General features: G+C 39.4%; 1 protein-coding gene and 1 long non-coding RNA gene across 6 annotated transcripts in view; one reads left to right on the forward strand and one right to left on the reverse strand.

Moving 5' to 3' along the window:
- Window positions 1-16858, reverse strand: part of JAKMIP1 (janus kinase and microtubule interacting protein 1) — a 247120-nt gene that overhangs the window by 141187 nt on the left and 89075 nt on the right. The gene's annotated exons all lie outside the window — the stretch shown is intronic.
- Window positions 10115-15507, forward strand: LOC144263688 (uncharacterized). Of its 2 annotated transcripts, none has more exons than XR_013345842.1 (3): window positions 10115-10233; window positions 14572-14653; window positions 14945-15507. It is a non-coding gene; the product is annotated as an uncharacterized LOC144263688 (long non-coding RNA). The 2 variants fall into 2 exon arrangements; XR_013345843.1 differs by having other exon boundaries at window positions 10133-10233; window positions 14556-14653.

Genomic DNA, 16858 nt, shown 5'->3' on the forward strand with positions numbered 1-16858 from the left:
ATTTTTTAATTATATCAACAAGACAAAACATAACATAAGTAATCATTGCAGGCCATTTGCAGCAGGAATCACAGTATAATTGGATCTTGAGAAAGGATTTGAAGGGAGGACAAGGTATTGACTTTATATATTACTTAAGGGAGGCAGTTTCTTGCATAAGGAGCAACAAGTAAATGTAAATATATTGGAATGAATTGTTTGCCATGTTTTTAAAATGTTTTTGTCACCTCCATTCCATGGATAGGAACAATGGAAATACTGTATAATCATGGTGGTATCACAGGTCTGCAGCATGTAAGCCTCTGACATGAGAAAACTCCTAGCAGTTCGGAAACAGAAAATCTGATCAACCACTACAGCTGCTGAGACAAAAGTTCCCAGGGCAGCAGTAACCTTGAGCAACAGAAGGCCATTTAAATCTACACAGGGAAAATGATATACACCATAGTAACTCAATGGTCCAGGTTCAATTCACAACTCAGTCACAGACTCCTTGTGTGACCTTGAACAAATCACTTAATCCCTTGGTAAAATAGGGATTACACTTCACAGAGGTGTTATGAAGACAAATTAAAATACAAGGCTTTCAGACACTGAAGTAATGGGGACCTATAAAAACCTAGGGAGTGCTTATCATTATTCCCAGAGATATTGCAGGAACCATTGCAGTTAAAAGCCTACCAAAACTACTATTCTTTCCCTAATGTCTACAAAGGTACTTCTACCAAGTCTGTTCTGAAAACAATGTTTTTCTTCCACAAGTAGCTCTGGAAACAGAATAATCAAATAAAAGCTTTTACTAGATAGAAGAGTAACCAGGTGACTGACTCCCACATACATCACTGAATATTGTTAGGCAGCCTACATAATACCTTAGACCGCATATCAGATACCATGTGCACATCTTAAAAGCCTGAGAGAAGAGGAGGAGCCGAGCTCCTCTGCATGTATCATTGAACTTAATATCCCTTAAAGTTAGCAAACACCAAAACACAAATCCAGACTAATACATTGGCCAGACACCCTAAGCATTTGGAAATATATATATTTTAAAATGGAGAGGAAAAAGAAATGTGATGTCTATACATTGTTGTCTTTTATAGTAAAACATCCAGCATCCCCATTCTCAACCCTCCCTTGAAATCAAACACCAGATGGGCAGAAAGACAGACAGTGCTACTCTTCCACCCACAACAAGAGTCCCGCCCCCAGAGATGCCACTCATGGATTGCTCAGAGTTCAGACTCCTTTCCTGCTTGGGCTTGACTCCTTCCTGGCTGGGGTGTAAAGAACGGCGGTACTTCCCCAAGCCCACTCAACTGTGGTGCCAAAATGAGCTGGCATTCAAAGGAGATTATACAGATCTGCACAATCCTTGTTCCCTCCCTTTTCTTACATGCTTTCATGAGCAGTGAGTTAACAGTGTTGATATTTAAAGTATTCTCCCTTGCATCTGCGTTAGCACTCAGAGACAAATGGGGCAGGTGACACTCCTCAAAGCTACTGTTTCAGGGTCTGCAAATGCAGGCCTATGTCACTTTGCCTCAGAAATGTAACCTGAATGTATCAGCCAGAGACTTACCTCTCTCCCCCATTGAAAGCTTAGATTCTGACAGCATTAAAAGGTGCCGGTATGCTGTACTGGCATGTGCCACTGAATCAGAGCCCTGAGTGAAACCCTCATACAACCTGCAAAGATCAGATGTTTACAAAATATCTCGAGCTTTGGCATTACTGGGTAGATCTACAGTACCCCTGCCTAAAACTGAAAATGAATTACTTAAAAACAACACCTCTGAAAAGCAAGCAGCCTTGAAGGACAAACTGCCACTCTCTCTGCAGCTTCGAACAGCACTGACATAGGCATGACATGGAACAATAAGAGGCAGAATTTCAGGGAACTGACAACTGTCCTATGTGTAAATATCCTCCATCCACAAGCTACAAACTCCTCCCTACCACAGAAAGAATGCCAATAAAATGTACTTCTACCCAACAGTAACGGCCAACAAAACTGATTCAAACACTGCCAACAGTTGCTGCAAAGGATGTTGGGAAGTAGGTCACCACACATATGCAATGTTTTCTGGGAATGACAAGAGAGTCAAACACGTTGGTCAAAAACGCCTCCTCAAAATCTTTTACTTATATTTTTGGGTAAAATGCCCAACCCTGAATCCACAAACCTGAAAGATATTTATTCAGAAATATTAACAGTAGCAAAAAATACATCACTACAAATATGGTTCACAAAAGAGAAACCAGCAATTAATTACAATTACAAAATCTAGAACTAATACGTAGCAAATCAGAGTACAAGCTGTGTTACAGACCACAGATCAAATTAAACAGTCTCAAATATATTTTGAGGATCTTTGGGATTTAGCCAATGTAACAGACAAAAAACACACAAAGATAATCAATGACCTAAGGGTGAAAGCTTGGTTGATGTATGCAAGAGATTATTGTATATGCAATTTAAAATCTCCTTGTGAATAATTCGCACTGGGGCATCCAACTGCAAACTGTAGTAGTCAGTAATTGGCACACATTTTTACACTGTACCCATGGATGAGCTGAATGCCTTCATAGCTTGGTTATTTGGGGCATTCAGGGGATTTAAAAAGTGATTTGTTGTTCACTAGAAAAATGCACTGATCCTTTTGGTCTGTGAAACTATTATTCTTTATCAAGAAATCAATTTCTCACAGGAGAAAATGAATAGGGTATACTGTTTACTTGAATAAGTTTTAACATGTCAGCCAGAGCTCCCACAGATGAATGAAAGAATGTTTATTCTCCTGGTTTCCTTATGAATACAATCTTTTCTCCTCCCAAATGACTATCCTAACTAGACCTCTCCATAAATTGTTAACCTGTTCAGTAAGTTACCTAACTTAGATTGATATTTTTGACCATTTATATCTGGTCAATGTGTATTATCATGTAGCTAGACAGCAAGATTTATTCAATTGTATTTATTGGTTATAGTATAAACTGTCATATTTACAAACTCCACGCAATCACTCCTCTTCTCTCAACCCAATTGAGTTAATAGCACTCTCTTCCCCTATGCCAGCCTGGGTTGTGTAGAGTCAATATCAGTTACCAAAGATATGTTCACTTGATTCTGCCATCTCAGTGCCATTAAACTCAACTTCTCGGAATCCTCACTTCCTCAACTAACAGACTTTTCTGGCGCCAGTTGTTCTCTCTAATCCCACTCTTGGGCCTTCTTGATAGGGAAAGATGTTTTGATTTGCAGTTCAGTAGAGAACAGTCTGAGCGAAGCTTCTGCAGTGCACTGTGACAAAACTAAAGCAAAACAACCATAACATCAAAATTACTGGTAGAAAAGACCTCTTAGTTCAATATTTCCCAAAAGCCTGGGGCATGGCCAAAGGAATATCATCAGGAGTGAATGGGTAGCACTCTCAACTCTTCCAGAGTCTCAGCTGTCATTAAAAATATGATAGTCTCAAGCAATATGGCTGCAAAGAAAACCTTGAAAACATGACCTGAATGTAACTAATGCAGTGATGTTTGCCTGTGTTTGCAGAGAACTTGAAAACCAATACCTCCAAGGCACAGAATCACAGAATCGTAGGACTGGAAGGGACCTCGAGAAGTCATCTAGTTCTGTAGTCCCTGCAATCATGGCAGGATTAAGTTTTATAGGGAACTACCCCATTTGTTTGTTTCAAAAGGTGCTAATTCAAATGCCAATCATGATACTTTAATTGTTAAACTAGCTTAGTACAAAAAGCATGAAAGGAGACAGAATGTTTTCGAGGGCCAGCACAAGACTCTGGAATTAATTCTCACAGGAACTAAGGACCATCACATGCCTGATAACCTTCTGCTCTAATTGCAAGGTGCATTTATTTGACCTTGCCTTCTCTGACATGCGTGCACGCACGTCCACATACGTCCTCACAGGATCCCACGGCTCAGGCTTCAGACCGAGCCCAGATGTGTACACAGCAATTTTTCAGCCTCAGAGCCTGAGCCCTGCCAGCCGGAGTCAGCTGACCTGGGCCAGCCACAGGGTTTTATCCTTGTGTAGGCATAGCCCCAGTCTGGTTTTCTGAAACCACTTCACTGTCTTGTTGTCCGTTTAGTACTAATATGGGCAAAACAGAACTCCTGACACGGTTTCATTACCAACAAGCGATTCAGCAGACAGGCAGGGTTGGAGGAAAGATCTTAATTGAGCATACAAAGAGGCTGGTGTTACATGACTAAAGGGACCTGTATTTGTGTGACAGCAGTCTGGCCTCAGCTTGCATTCCTGAACTCTAGATGGGTCACATCCAACTAGGTACCTCCTTAAACCTTACCCTCTCTCTCCAGTCCCACTCAGAATACTACATTTCCCCTGCGTTCTCACTGTTCTCACCTTCTCTCAGTCACTCAGGCCTGCAAATAGGGAGTAATTTTAACACCTCCCTCCCCCTGGCCCCACACACGTAGGCAGAGTTCAATTCATTCTGCTTCTTCCTCCTACTCATCTCCAAGATCAGTCCTTTTCTCTCCCTCACAAATGTCTTGTGCAGGTCATCATTATATCCTAATGTGACTACTGCAACATCTTCCTCTCTGGCCTCTCAAACATGCACATTGCCCTTCTTCACTCCGTAAAGAACATGGCTGCTAAAATAAAAAATAACCCTCTTTGCTGCTGATTTGATCACATTGCTGTTGTTCCCAAATCCCTGTGCTGGCTCCCCATCGTCTACTGCATCAAATGTAAGCATCTTCTAACACTCAAAGCTCTGCATAAACTTTGTTCCTTCCCTACTTGTCATCTTTCCATTCCAACATTCTCAGCCTCATCCGTACATTTGTCAGATTATATTAATAATACTACCTAACTCTCCTATAGCACTTTTCATCAGTAGCTCTCAAAGTGCTTTATAACAGAGGTAAGCATTGTTACCCCCATTTTACAGATGGGGAAACTGAGTCAAAGAGCAGCCAAGTGACTTGCCCAAGGTCACCCAGCAGGCCAGTGCTCTGTCCACTAGGTCACAATCACCTTCATACTGAATCACCTCTTTCCATGCAATCTCCTATGTCTGGCACAAGCTTCTGACCACAGCCACAACATGCCACCCCAATCCTTTCCACATTTATATCACTCAAGAACGCTCTTCTGCCATCCTAGCTAACTTGTATAAAGCTAAAAGAAAAGGAATACTTGTGGCACCTTAGAGACTAACCATTAGTCTCTAAGGTGCCACAAGTACTCCTTTTCTTTTTGCGAATACAGACTAACGCGGCTGCTACTCTGAAACCTTGTATAAGCTAGCTAACATGTATAAAAATTCCCTTTTGTTCTCCTTCCCCTAACCTCTGGGTACTTGACAGTGTATTCTTAGACTGAGTTTCTTGTGGCAAGAATTATTCGTTTCTAGAAAGAACAGCAGATGTTGTGGGTGCTAGCATATGCAAAGAATACATTATAATTAATTAATTAGACTCATGATGAGCCCACAAGAAACCTTCCGTTTTCTGTGATCTGGTGCTTGTTTCAAATATAACTGTTTTTGTTTACCTTTGTGGGCTCTACATTTCAAAAATAATTCAGAAAGATTCACAGAGAGTCAGGCAGAAAAAGAAAATTTCACAGCTGACAATGAGCATTTCTTCAAGAACTAACCCGTTATATAATCAGATAAACAAACTGCAAGAGCATTTGCAATAGCACCATCTGGTGTCAAAGATAGCAATATTGCTATCTTTGCATCCATGTTATTATCCCTGAAGTCTGAGTATATTATTCAATATTGGCTGCTATTTTGTATGTACTAAAATTTTAAAACATCTCATGTTTGAGGCATTCTGGTACTATGGTGATAAGCGCCACAGAAAAGCAGATAACGTTTGCAGTGCTCTGTTCTAATTCAAAACAGTACAGACATTGCAAACACTGACAATCTCTAAGATGCTGTGAAGTTTCAACACTCAGGAAAACAACAAGCTGTAGGGGAAGGAAAAAGAAGAGGGGCCATTAGACAACTACTCTTTTGATCAGATTTATTTAGTTGTTCATCAGACTATTGCAGGTTTGGAGCGTAAAAGCCTTCAGGAAATATGGGCTCAATCCTGGGAGGTGCTGTGCACTCTTAATTCTTAGCAAAATCAATTACACCTCCTTGGATCAGGCCCTGAAAGTGCTTAAAATTTAACCGAAGCACATTTTAGTAATCTCCTTACCTCAAACTTTCAGCTTTGCTGAGATTTCCAATTCATTACATAACTGTCAGTTTGAGAAGCGTTATATGTTCCAAAATCATTTAAATTTAAACTACACTACACTGAACTGTAATTGTGTCTGACAACCCCATGGTACCCCCAACAAGATGGCCTTTGGGATTGTAGGTTTAAACATTATCTCCCATCTACACCTGAAAATTGATTTGAGGACCTCCCCCGCAAAAAAATCACAGGACCTGTAGCAATTGTTTACACAGACAACTAAGGCCGAGAACTGGGTGGCTCTGAGGGAAGTTTAAATTATGATTGATATTTGGGGAGAGGATGGGGAAAATACCAGTGACCACATTTTCAAGGATATTTTCACAAGCATTAAAGTTGTGGTTTGTTTTGTCTTGCTTGATTTTTATTTTCAAATGAAAACTGAGATGACCTAGACTTTTCTAGATATCTCAGATGAGAAGGTAGGGCCCAGGATCATAGAGTCTGATGGTACCAGTGGCTGGCTCTGCTAGTTATTGTCCCACTCAATACACAGCAACTAACTTAAATTTCTCTTTGTCTGAATTGTCATGACAAACCACCACACATCCCTCCTCACATGGTGACTACATCACCATTGTTGGTACAAAGCCTTGAATCTGTTTCCTACAACAGATAAATGCCCTTTACTGTGTCATCAATTGAACGACAAAAGTCTATGAACTTGCAGAACACACAAGAAAATCAACAACGTATCACAGGAAAACCTGTGAAGCATGATTCAAACACTTGACAGGAAAAGGTTTAAACAATTTTACTACGTAAGGACATAAATACCCAAAACTAAACATGATCAAATCACGTTGGTCTTTCTCCAAGTATGCTGCTTTTTATTTCATAGCTAATATTGATGGGTAACACTTTGTTACATTCAGTTTAGCATCTGTGTATGTGTGCATGACCCTCTGACATATTCATGCATATCTTTGGGGGCCTATGCGCGTGGTTTTCTTTCCATAACATAAGTGAGCCAAAAGCAATACAGCGGAATTACTACTATGTCTTCAGAGAGGAGAATGTTAAGAAATGTGATGTTCTTAAACCTGTTATTAAGAGCCTGTGGGTACGTCTACAAAGCAGTCAGAGGTGTTACTGCAGCATGTGTAGCCATACCCAAGCTAGCTTTGATCTAGCTAGTTCAAACAACAATAGCAGTGAAATCATGGCAGCATGAGTGCTCAAGTATATATTCAGGGATCCTGGGCGGGACTGTACAGCCCGTGATGCCGTGGCTTTGCTATGATTATCATCATTATTTGGGTCAGCTACATCAAAGTTGGCATGGGTATGTCTACACGGGCTGCACTCACACCTCTGACTGCATTGTAGATATACACTGTGTAACTTCGAGTTATGACTTAGCACGGTGTTTCTCAGCCTTTTTAATACCAGGGACCAGCTTGCTGCCTTCCTAAACTGTGTCAGGGAGATCTCAGAGACCGGTGCTGTTTCACATACCGGTCATTGAGAAATACTGATTTAAAGTATTATTGAAACTATGCAGATTTGCTCTTGTTTTTATTAAAGTTTAGTTTTCTCACACACACACACACACACACACACACACACACACACACACACACAGAGTTTAATAAATTAAACAAAAAAGGTTGAACATCTTGAACTCCAATAAAATGGGTGCGATATTTTCGGTTTTTAAAAAGGAATGAGGCCAAATTTAACATAAAATATAGGTTCTATAAAAAGCTTTCACACGACCAACAGAAACATTTTTGTGAATTAAACAAGAGATCTACTAGAAAGCTTTTTTCTTATGCCAATAATATGTGGCACCCTGAAGCGTCTGATTGCAAAACTTCACTATTGTGCTAAAGGACAAGACTCTGAAAATGAAACTAGATTATTTTCAAAAAGAAAAGAAGGACTTGTGGCACCTTAGAGACTAACCAATTTATTTGAGCATAAGCTTTCGTGAGCTACAGCTCACTTCATCGGATGCATAAAGTGGAAAGTACAGTGAGGAGATTTTATATATACACACAGACCATGAAAAAATATACATTGTAAGGAGAGTGATCACTTAAGATGAGCTATTACCAGCAGGAGAGTGGGGTGGAGGGAGAGAAAACCTTTTGAAGTGATAATCAAGGTGGGCCATTTCCAGCACATTTCCAGGAGTTAACAAGAATGTCTGAGGAACAGTGGGTGGGGGGGGAGGAATAAACAAGGGGAAATAGTTTCACTTAGTATAATGACTCAACGACTCCCAGTCTCTATTCAAGCCTAACTTAAGTTCATTTGCAAATTACTTCCAATTCAGCAGTCTCTCCTTGGAGTATGTTTTCAAAGTTTTTTTGTTGAAGGGATAGTCACTTTGAGGTCAGAAATCGAGTGACCAGAGAGATTGAAGTGTTCTCCGACTGGTTTATGAATGTTATAATTCTTGACATCTGATTTGTGTCCATTTATTCTTTTACGTAGAGACTGTTCAGTTTGACCAATGTATATAGCAGAGGGGCATTGCTGGCACATGATGGCATATATCACATAGGTAGATGTGTAGGTGAACGAGCCTCTGATAGTGTGGCTGACATAATTAGGCCCTATGATGGTGTCCCCTGAATAGATATGTGGGCACAGTTGGCAACGGGCTTTGTTGCAAGGATAGGTTCCTGGGTTAGTGGTTCTGTTGTGTGGTGTGTGGTTGCTGGTGAGTACTCACTGTACTTTCCACTTTTATGCATCCGATGAAGTGAGCTGTAGCTCACGAAAGCTTATGTTCAAATAAATTGGTTAGTCTCTAACGTGCCACAAGTACTCCTTTTCTTTTTGCGAATACAGACTAACACGGCTGCTACTCTGAAACCTAGATTATTTTCATTATCCAAGCCCATTGTCATACAAAAAAAATGTACAAAATAGTGAAAAGAAAATTATACTTTTAAAATGCTTTTAGTTTAAGACTTCACTTGTAATACAAGGTTGGAGTTTAAAAAAAAAATGCTTATATGATGATCTCCCAGTAGTGGGTGCAGGGGTTTTTTTTGTTTTTTTGGTTGGTTGGTTGGTTTTTTTGTTGTTTTGCTGGACAGCCCTAGTAGTGTTTTTTTTTTTAAACTGTTCTTCTGAAAACCAAACACTCATGGCACTTATGTAAATGTTTCTTTGTACATTTTAAACCTGGTGCATTCTAATTTTATGTAAGAATAATCATATATAAATATAGACATTTCTTCTTTTTATTAAAATAGTCACATCCCACTTCATCCTATCCTTATAAAACTATAGACATACCTCAGCTCACACCATCCCTACTCTCAGTAATTTATATGTAGGACAAATAATACTCAATAATTATTAAAATTTTCAAGCCTTGAATTTACATCTTTTGGAAACCACTTTTACCATCTAGAATATTCCAGAAAAATTAAAGACACAATCATATAATAGTTACTGTAGTTTTACTAGTATGGACATTGAGCCTGCGAGAAAAAAAACTGAGTCTCCTGACTTCCTGTCTCCCCTTCCTTAATTGTTTATTGAGTGTCCACCAGACAAAGCAATACAAGTGGTTCATACTTTCTCTTCTGTATGAATATGTAAGTAGCTTGGATAGCACTCTGAAGATCCACTATCTTTAATACGGGACCATAAGTCTCAGTCAGTGATATGAAGTAGAACTTTTTATGGCCACAGAAGCTGCTGATTATGTAAATCTTCCTTTTTTAGTTGTTTGTTTGTTCACAACACACGTGAATATCCAACATGGAGATGAATTCTTGTAAGTCACTGAGCATAACATTGCTTAACTTATCTCACCAAGAACACTTCTACCTCTACACTTATCTAACTGCGAAGTGCATGCTGAAACTGGGCCAGCACATGTTCAACCATCCAACCCGGCTGCCTTTCTAGCAAAGCCCTGTGCGTAGAGGGTGGAAAAAGCTACCCAGATATTAACACACTGCACTATTACTTTGCTGTACTTGGAGAATTTCTGGGACCTACAAGGTAGGGGAAGTAGCTCATATTTGTACTGAGAGCTTGTCAACTTACAGAGCTTTACAAATACATTATAAAAATAACCTATTACATCTTTGTTTTTAATGCAAAAATCAAAATTTTAATTTAGGATTTTTTAAGATGTACCAAAAGGAGAAGAAAAAAGTAATTTTGGCAAATTTCCGCATTCATGAAACTGTGGAACAGGTAACAGTGGAGAAAGCCACGCTGAAAGATACCTGGCTTTCCAAGCTGCAGATGCTGGGAGACAGAATTTTCCAGGGAAAAGATCAGCCTTCCACAAAAGTAAAACAAACACACACACACGCACACACACACACAGAGTTTTGTGGCAGTGTTGCAAAGTTCTCTTTTTCTCTCCACCCCAAACTCAAGAACAGATGCAATAACAGTTAAGAATCCTCATGCATTTCTTTTCCCATTTCTATCCTTGTCACATAGATCTGCTGTAGCTTTAAAAATCCCCATGTCCCACAGGGTGAATTTCCAAGGAATCAATATTATTCAGTGAAATTCACCAGGACGAGTGAAATTAAGTCTTCATTACTCACATCAGTAGTCTTTCTCGCATCACCATGAAAAGCCAAATTCATTTAGATGATTTATTACAGTAATATAAAATGTTTAAAAGCACCTAACCGACTTAGATGCCCAAGTCCCATTTTGAAAAGGCACTTAAGCTCCTAAGTCCCATGGAAATGATCAATGAAAATGATCAATGATCAAAACACACGCACAATAGTCAGGAAAGCTACAGAGTGGATTTATTTAAATAAGGCAATTTAAATCAGCGATTTAAACCATGACTTAAATCACCAAGCGGAAAGCCTTTATTGAAATCATCAATTTTAATCAACTTGTACATTTGTACTCGTTATTTTCTAAAAATGGCACACTCATTGGTTGATATCATGTTTGAATGGTATGATTTACAACTAAATAGAGCCTTTGTGCTACATTTGGTAAATCTTTTTGCTATCTAGGAGTGTATACTGTAACTATATACATTTATTTAAGCAATTCTATAGCTTATTATTTTCAGATTCTTCTTAATTGTATATTTTGGAATGTTAGAAAATGGTGAATGATATACTGTTATATAATTAACTTTTTGCTCATGATTTGTGTCAAACTGCATTAGGATGGTAACTGGAATTTAATTACACCCACAAAATAGCATCCAAAATTTAGTTTTTTTATTAAACAAAACAACCTTAAATGTTTTGGATACATAAACATCTCTTATTGAAACATGTTTCACATTTACAACTAAATGAGTTATTAAAACAGAGGAATTAACTGCAGTCAGTGAATTAAGCTGATTATTTCAATTCAGTAGCTGGTCTTAATGCGATACATAATGGTGTTTCCTAGAGTCAGAGGCCGGGTCCCAACACCTGTGATGATTTTGCCAGTCTCTTGCATCTCACAGCACAGCCCTTCCCCAGCAGGATCAAGTTCTTAATACAATTGTCATAAATATAAAGGGAAGGGTAAACCCCTTTGAAATCCCTCCTGGCCAGGGGAAAGCTCCTCTCACCTGTAAAGGGTTAAGAAGCTAAAGGTAACCTCGCTGGCACCTGACCAAAATGACCAATGAGGAGACAAGATACTTTCAAAAGCTGGGAGGAGGGAGAGAAACAAAGGGTCTGTGTCTGTCTGTAGTCGTCTTTGCCGGGGATAGACCAGGAATGGAGTCTTAGAACTTTTAGTAAGTAATCTAGCTAGGTATGTGTTAGATTATGATTTCTTTAAATGGCTGAGAAAAGAATTGTGCTGAATAGAATAACTATTTCTGTCTGTGTATCTTTTTTGTAACTTAAGGTTTTGCCTAGAGGGGTTCTCTATGTTTTTGAATCTAATTACCCTGTAAGATATCTACCATCCTGATTTTACAGGGGGGATTTCTTTATTTCTATTTACTTCTATTTTTATTAAAAGTCTTCTTGTAAGAAACTGAATGTTTTTTCATTGTTCTCAGATCCAAGGGTTTGGGTCTGTGGTCACCTATGCAAATTGGTGAGGCTTTTTATCCAACATTTCCCAGGAAAGGGGGGGTGCAAGTGTTGGGAGGATTGTTCATTGTTCTTAAGATCCAAGGGTCTGGGTCTGTAGTCACCTAGGCAAATTGGTGAGGCTTTTTACCAAACCTTGTCCAGGAAGTGGGGTGCAGGGTTTTGGGAAGTATTTTGGGGGGAAAGACGCGTCCAAACAGCTCTTCCCCAGTAACCAGTATTAGTTTGGTGGTGGTAGCGGCCAGTCCAAGGACAACGGGTGGAATATTTTGTACCTTGGGGAAGTTTTGACCTAAGCTGGTAAAGATAAGCTTAGGAGGTTTTTCATGCAGGTCCCCACATCTGTACCCTAGAGTTCAGAGTGGGGGAGGAACCTTGACAACAATACATGACCTATTGTGCCACATTTATAAAACTCAGCCTCAAAAGTTAGATGTTTCCCCCTGATTCTGTATATAGAAAAGCAGCCCCTTTAACTCAAAGTTTTTGATAAAGGTCATGAATTCAGCTTATATATTTTTTATTTAAATGTTTCAAGAGATTATAAGTTTAGACCTTAACATATTTTGTATTAAATTCAGATTTCATTTTAAAACTGGTTTGTTTTTAAAAGAAAAAAATATATAATTTAAATAAAAATATCTGATTCTTTTTAATTTAAAAAAATAATTTTATCTATCCTGTAATGCAGGGGCATGGACAGCTATAAACATTTAAGGCTTTTGGAGGGTCACATTCTGTGCCCTGCCTCCTCCCCCCGCTGGCCCAGGGCCAGAGGAGCTCACTCTCCCCATACGGACAAGCCCCCGCTTGACCCCCTTATGCAATATTAACCTCCATGTCTTATTTTTTTAATGCTGAATTCCTATTACAATCAACATGTGAATGATTTCCAGTGGTCACTTTCATTAAGAAAAGGAAAAGTATTTATACTATTAAAAGTTGATTACAGCCAGATTTGGGGAAATACTGAAAGAAAGAACTCATGAACCATCTAACCATCTTTTGATTATAACCATGAATTTGCTTTGACACCACTTGTACACTCCTCCCATTTGCTTTCCTTGAACAATCACACAGTAATAAGAGCCAGCTCTAATCTAGCACTTTTCATCAGTAGATGTTAAAACGCTTCACATTCTAATATATTTATTCTCACAACCCCCCAGTGAGGTAGGGAAGTACTATTAGTGCCATTTTACAGATGGGGAAAGGAAGTGGAAAGAGGGGTAAGTGAATTGCCCAGCATCACACAGAAAGTCTGTCGTGGAGTGGCAACTGAACTTGGGACTTTGAAGTTCCAGGCTAATGCCCTAAGCACTGACCCATCCTTTCTCTCTGAATTTTGTACAATTTTGTTTGCAAGAATATCTCCATAATGAGAAAGTGCTGTGAATGCTCATGCAAGTGTGTATATTCATATAAGCAGTTGTCAAGGTTCCTTCCCCACTCTGAACTCTAGGGCACAGATGTGGGGACCCGCATGAAAAACCCCCTAAGCTTATTTTTACCAGCTTAGGTTAAAACTTCCCCAAGGTACAAACTATTTTACCTTTTGCCCCTGGACTTTATTGCTGCCACCACCAAGCGTCTAACAAATATATAACAGGGAAAGAGCCTGCTTGGAAACGTCTTTCCCCCCAAAAAATCCTCCCAAGCCCTACACCCCCTTTCCTGGGGAAGGCTTGATAAAAATCCTCACCAATTTGCATAGGTGAACACAGACCCAAACCCTTGGATCCTAAGAACAATGAAAAAGCAATCAGGTTCTTAAAAGAAGAATTTTAATTGAAGAAAAAGTAAAAGAATCACCTCTGTAAAATCAGGATGGTAAATACCTTACAGGGTAATCCAATTCAAAACATAGAGAATCCCTCTAGGCAAAACCTTAACTCACAAAAAGGCACAAAAACAGGAATATACATTCCATTCAGCACAACTTATTTTATCAGCCATTTAAACAAAACAGAATCTAACGCATGTCTAACTAGATTGCTTATTAGCCCTTTACAGGAGTTCTGACCTGCATTCCTGCTCTGGTCCGGGCAAAAGCAACACACAGACAGAGAGAACCCTTTGTTTCCCCCCCCACCCCACACTCCAGCTTTGAAAGTATCTTGTCTCCTCATTGGTCATTTTGGTCAGGTGCCAGCGAGGTTACCTTTAGCTTCTTAACCCTTTACAGGTGAAAGGGTTTTTTCCTCTGGCCAGGAGGGATTTAAAGGTGGTTAGCCTTCCCTTTACATTTATGACAGTAGTCTTTTATGAATATGCTTCATGCAGCCATTTTAACAGGTCTTTTGGATTTCAGAGTCTTTGACTCAAGGAAAAAATGAGCCCCCGTGACTGACTAACCTGTCCATTAAGACAAGACAAGTAGCAAGCTACTGATGGTGAGTATTTAAAGCAACAGCCATAGCAACAGTTCACAAGACATTCGCAGGATGAAATATCTCTGCACAAACCTTTCACAGAATAATATCACAGAAGCGATTTAGTAAAAGATGAAGCTTGTTCATGGATAATTTGCAAACAGAAAAAAAGACAAATTTGTCAAATACACTGGTCATTTCAAATAGTTTTCTCACCTCTACTTGCAACATGTGTCTTAGACACAGAGCCAGCTGAAAAAGGTAATCAGTATAAATCAATTTGCTAATCTATGTTCAACTCTTGCTTTTCAGATGAGTAAGAACAGCACGGACTCAAGGATAAAGAGTATCTTTAAACAGCATTGCCTATGAGATTTAAAATTGGAGAGCTTTTTCTTCATCAGAAAACTAGTTTTGAAATGCAGCATTATTTTGCCTTACTGCAAGTCAGCATCATCCATTTTTTATTATTAGCTTTTGTTTACAAAAATCATCCCATTATGTCTACCTGTGACCTAAGTTTGATCCTTATGCAATTCATCATGAGGAGCTAAATCTCATTGCACAGCCAGGAACAAATGCAGCTCATGCCTTCCTATTACAAACTAGAAAGGATTTGGGGTCACATTAGTTTATCATTTCCTCCAAAACTTTATTAGCTAAAACAACTCTCTGTTCCATATTAAAGCTAATTATGTTAATGAACGTCGACAAATCTTCAATCCTGCACATTTTTTCACTAGTTACTTATGTTTATAATGATCTAGCTTTAGTGAATCCACACTCAAGCATTTAAATGTAAGATATTAATGAATTACCAATTAGCTGTAAAAAGAAAAGGAGTACTTGTGGCACCTTAGAGACTAACCAATTTATTTGAGCATGAGCTTTCGTGAGCTACAGCTCACTTCATCAGATGCATACCATGGAAACTGCAGCAGACTTCTGATGAAGTGAGCTGTAGCTCATGAAAGCTCATGCTCAAATAAATTGGTTAGTCTCTAAGGTGCCACAAGTACTCCTTTTCTTTTTGCGAATACAGACTAACACGGCTGTTACTCTGAAACCAATTAGCTGTACTTATGTGTCATGCAAGACAATCAAACAGTACCCAAATAGGCCCTACGGCACGTTCTTTGCTTCACATTTCTACTTCACTATTTTCTTCTTCAAGCAAGTTCTCAATTAAAATTGTCATCCATTGTACAGATGTTATTTCCTGTAGCACTTGTCTTACTTGGAGTCAGATTTATCCTCCCATGATGAAAAAGCCAACAGAAGGGGAAACTCTGTGTTTCACTGTGTGAAGTTCTCGACACAGTGGAGGGGTTTGGTGACAGTGGAGGTGGCAGAGCTTTTGACATGCAAACCTTACAAGATCCAGGGGGAAAGGAGGTCCAAAACTGACAGGCATTCTCTCCTCTGTGCTGATGTTGCCCCCTCACCACCTGCGTATGTGACAGCTGCCTAATAAGCCATGCTGATATTCATCACTCCATCCTTTGAGTCAGACTTCTCCCTCCTAGGAGAAGGGACCTTGCAATGTGGAAATTAATATTGCTTCCAGTATCAGTTACTATCTCTGCTTTGGTACTTGCATCTCTCACGATCCAAAAAGAAGTCAGCCATGTAGAGTGGCTGCTACCTGGCCCTCCTGATGCAGGCAGCCTTATTCCCATAACAGTACTGTAGAAGAGATGAGGCAAGTTTGAGAGCAGGAGCAGATGAGTGGATGGAGCTAAGCTGTTGTCCCCATCCATTTTCCACGGACTTCTACTACCTTTTTCCTGTGTACATAGAAGGGAGCAGCCAGTGCTCAGATCTCTACAGCAGGTACCATTTACACCAGGGGTTCTCAAACTGGGGATCAGGACCCCTCAGGGGGTCGCGAGGTTATTACATGGGGGGTCACGAGCTGTCAGCCTCCACCCCAAACCCTGCTTTGCCTCCAGCATTTATAATGGTATTAAATACATAAAAAAGTGTTTTTAATTTATAAGTGGGGGGGTCGCACTCCAAGGCTTGCTACGTGAAAGAGGTCACCAGTACAAAAGTTTGAGAACCACTGATTTACACAAATGGTCCATGTACATGACCATTCTCTGACACGTAGAAATCCAGGTCTCAATTTCTATGGATTATAAATACACAAAGGTCACCTGAGGGACCAGAAAAGTCTTTGTCAAGTAAATTTAGCATCTGAATGAGACCAAACAAATTCAAACC

The sequence above is a fragment of the Eretmochelys imbricata genome, chromosome 4 (assembly GCF_965152235.1).
Source record: "Eretmochelys imbricata isolate rEreImb1 chromosome 4, rEreImb1.hap1, whole genome shotgun sequence".
Lineage (NCBI taxonomy): Eukaryota > Metazoa > Chordata > Testudines > Cheloniidae > Eretmochelys > Eretmochelys imbricata.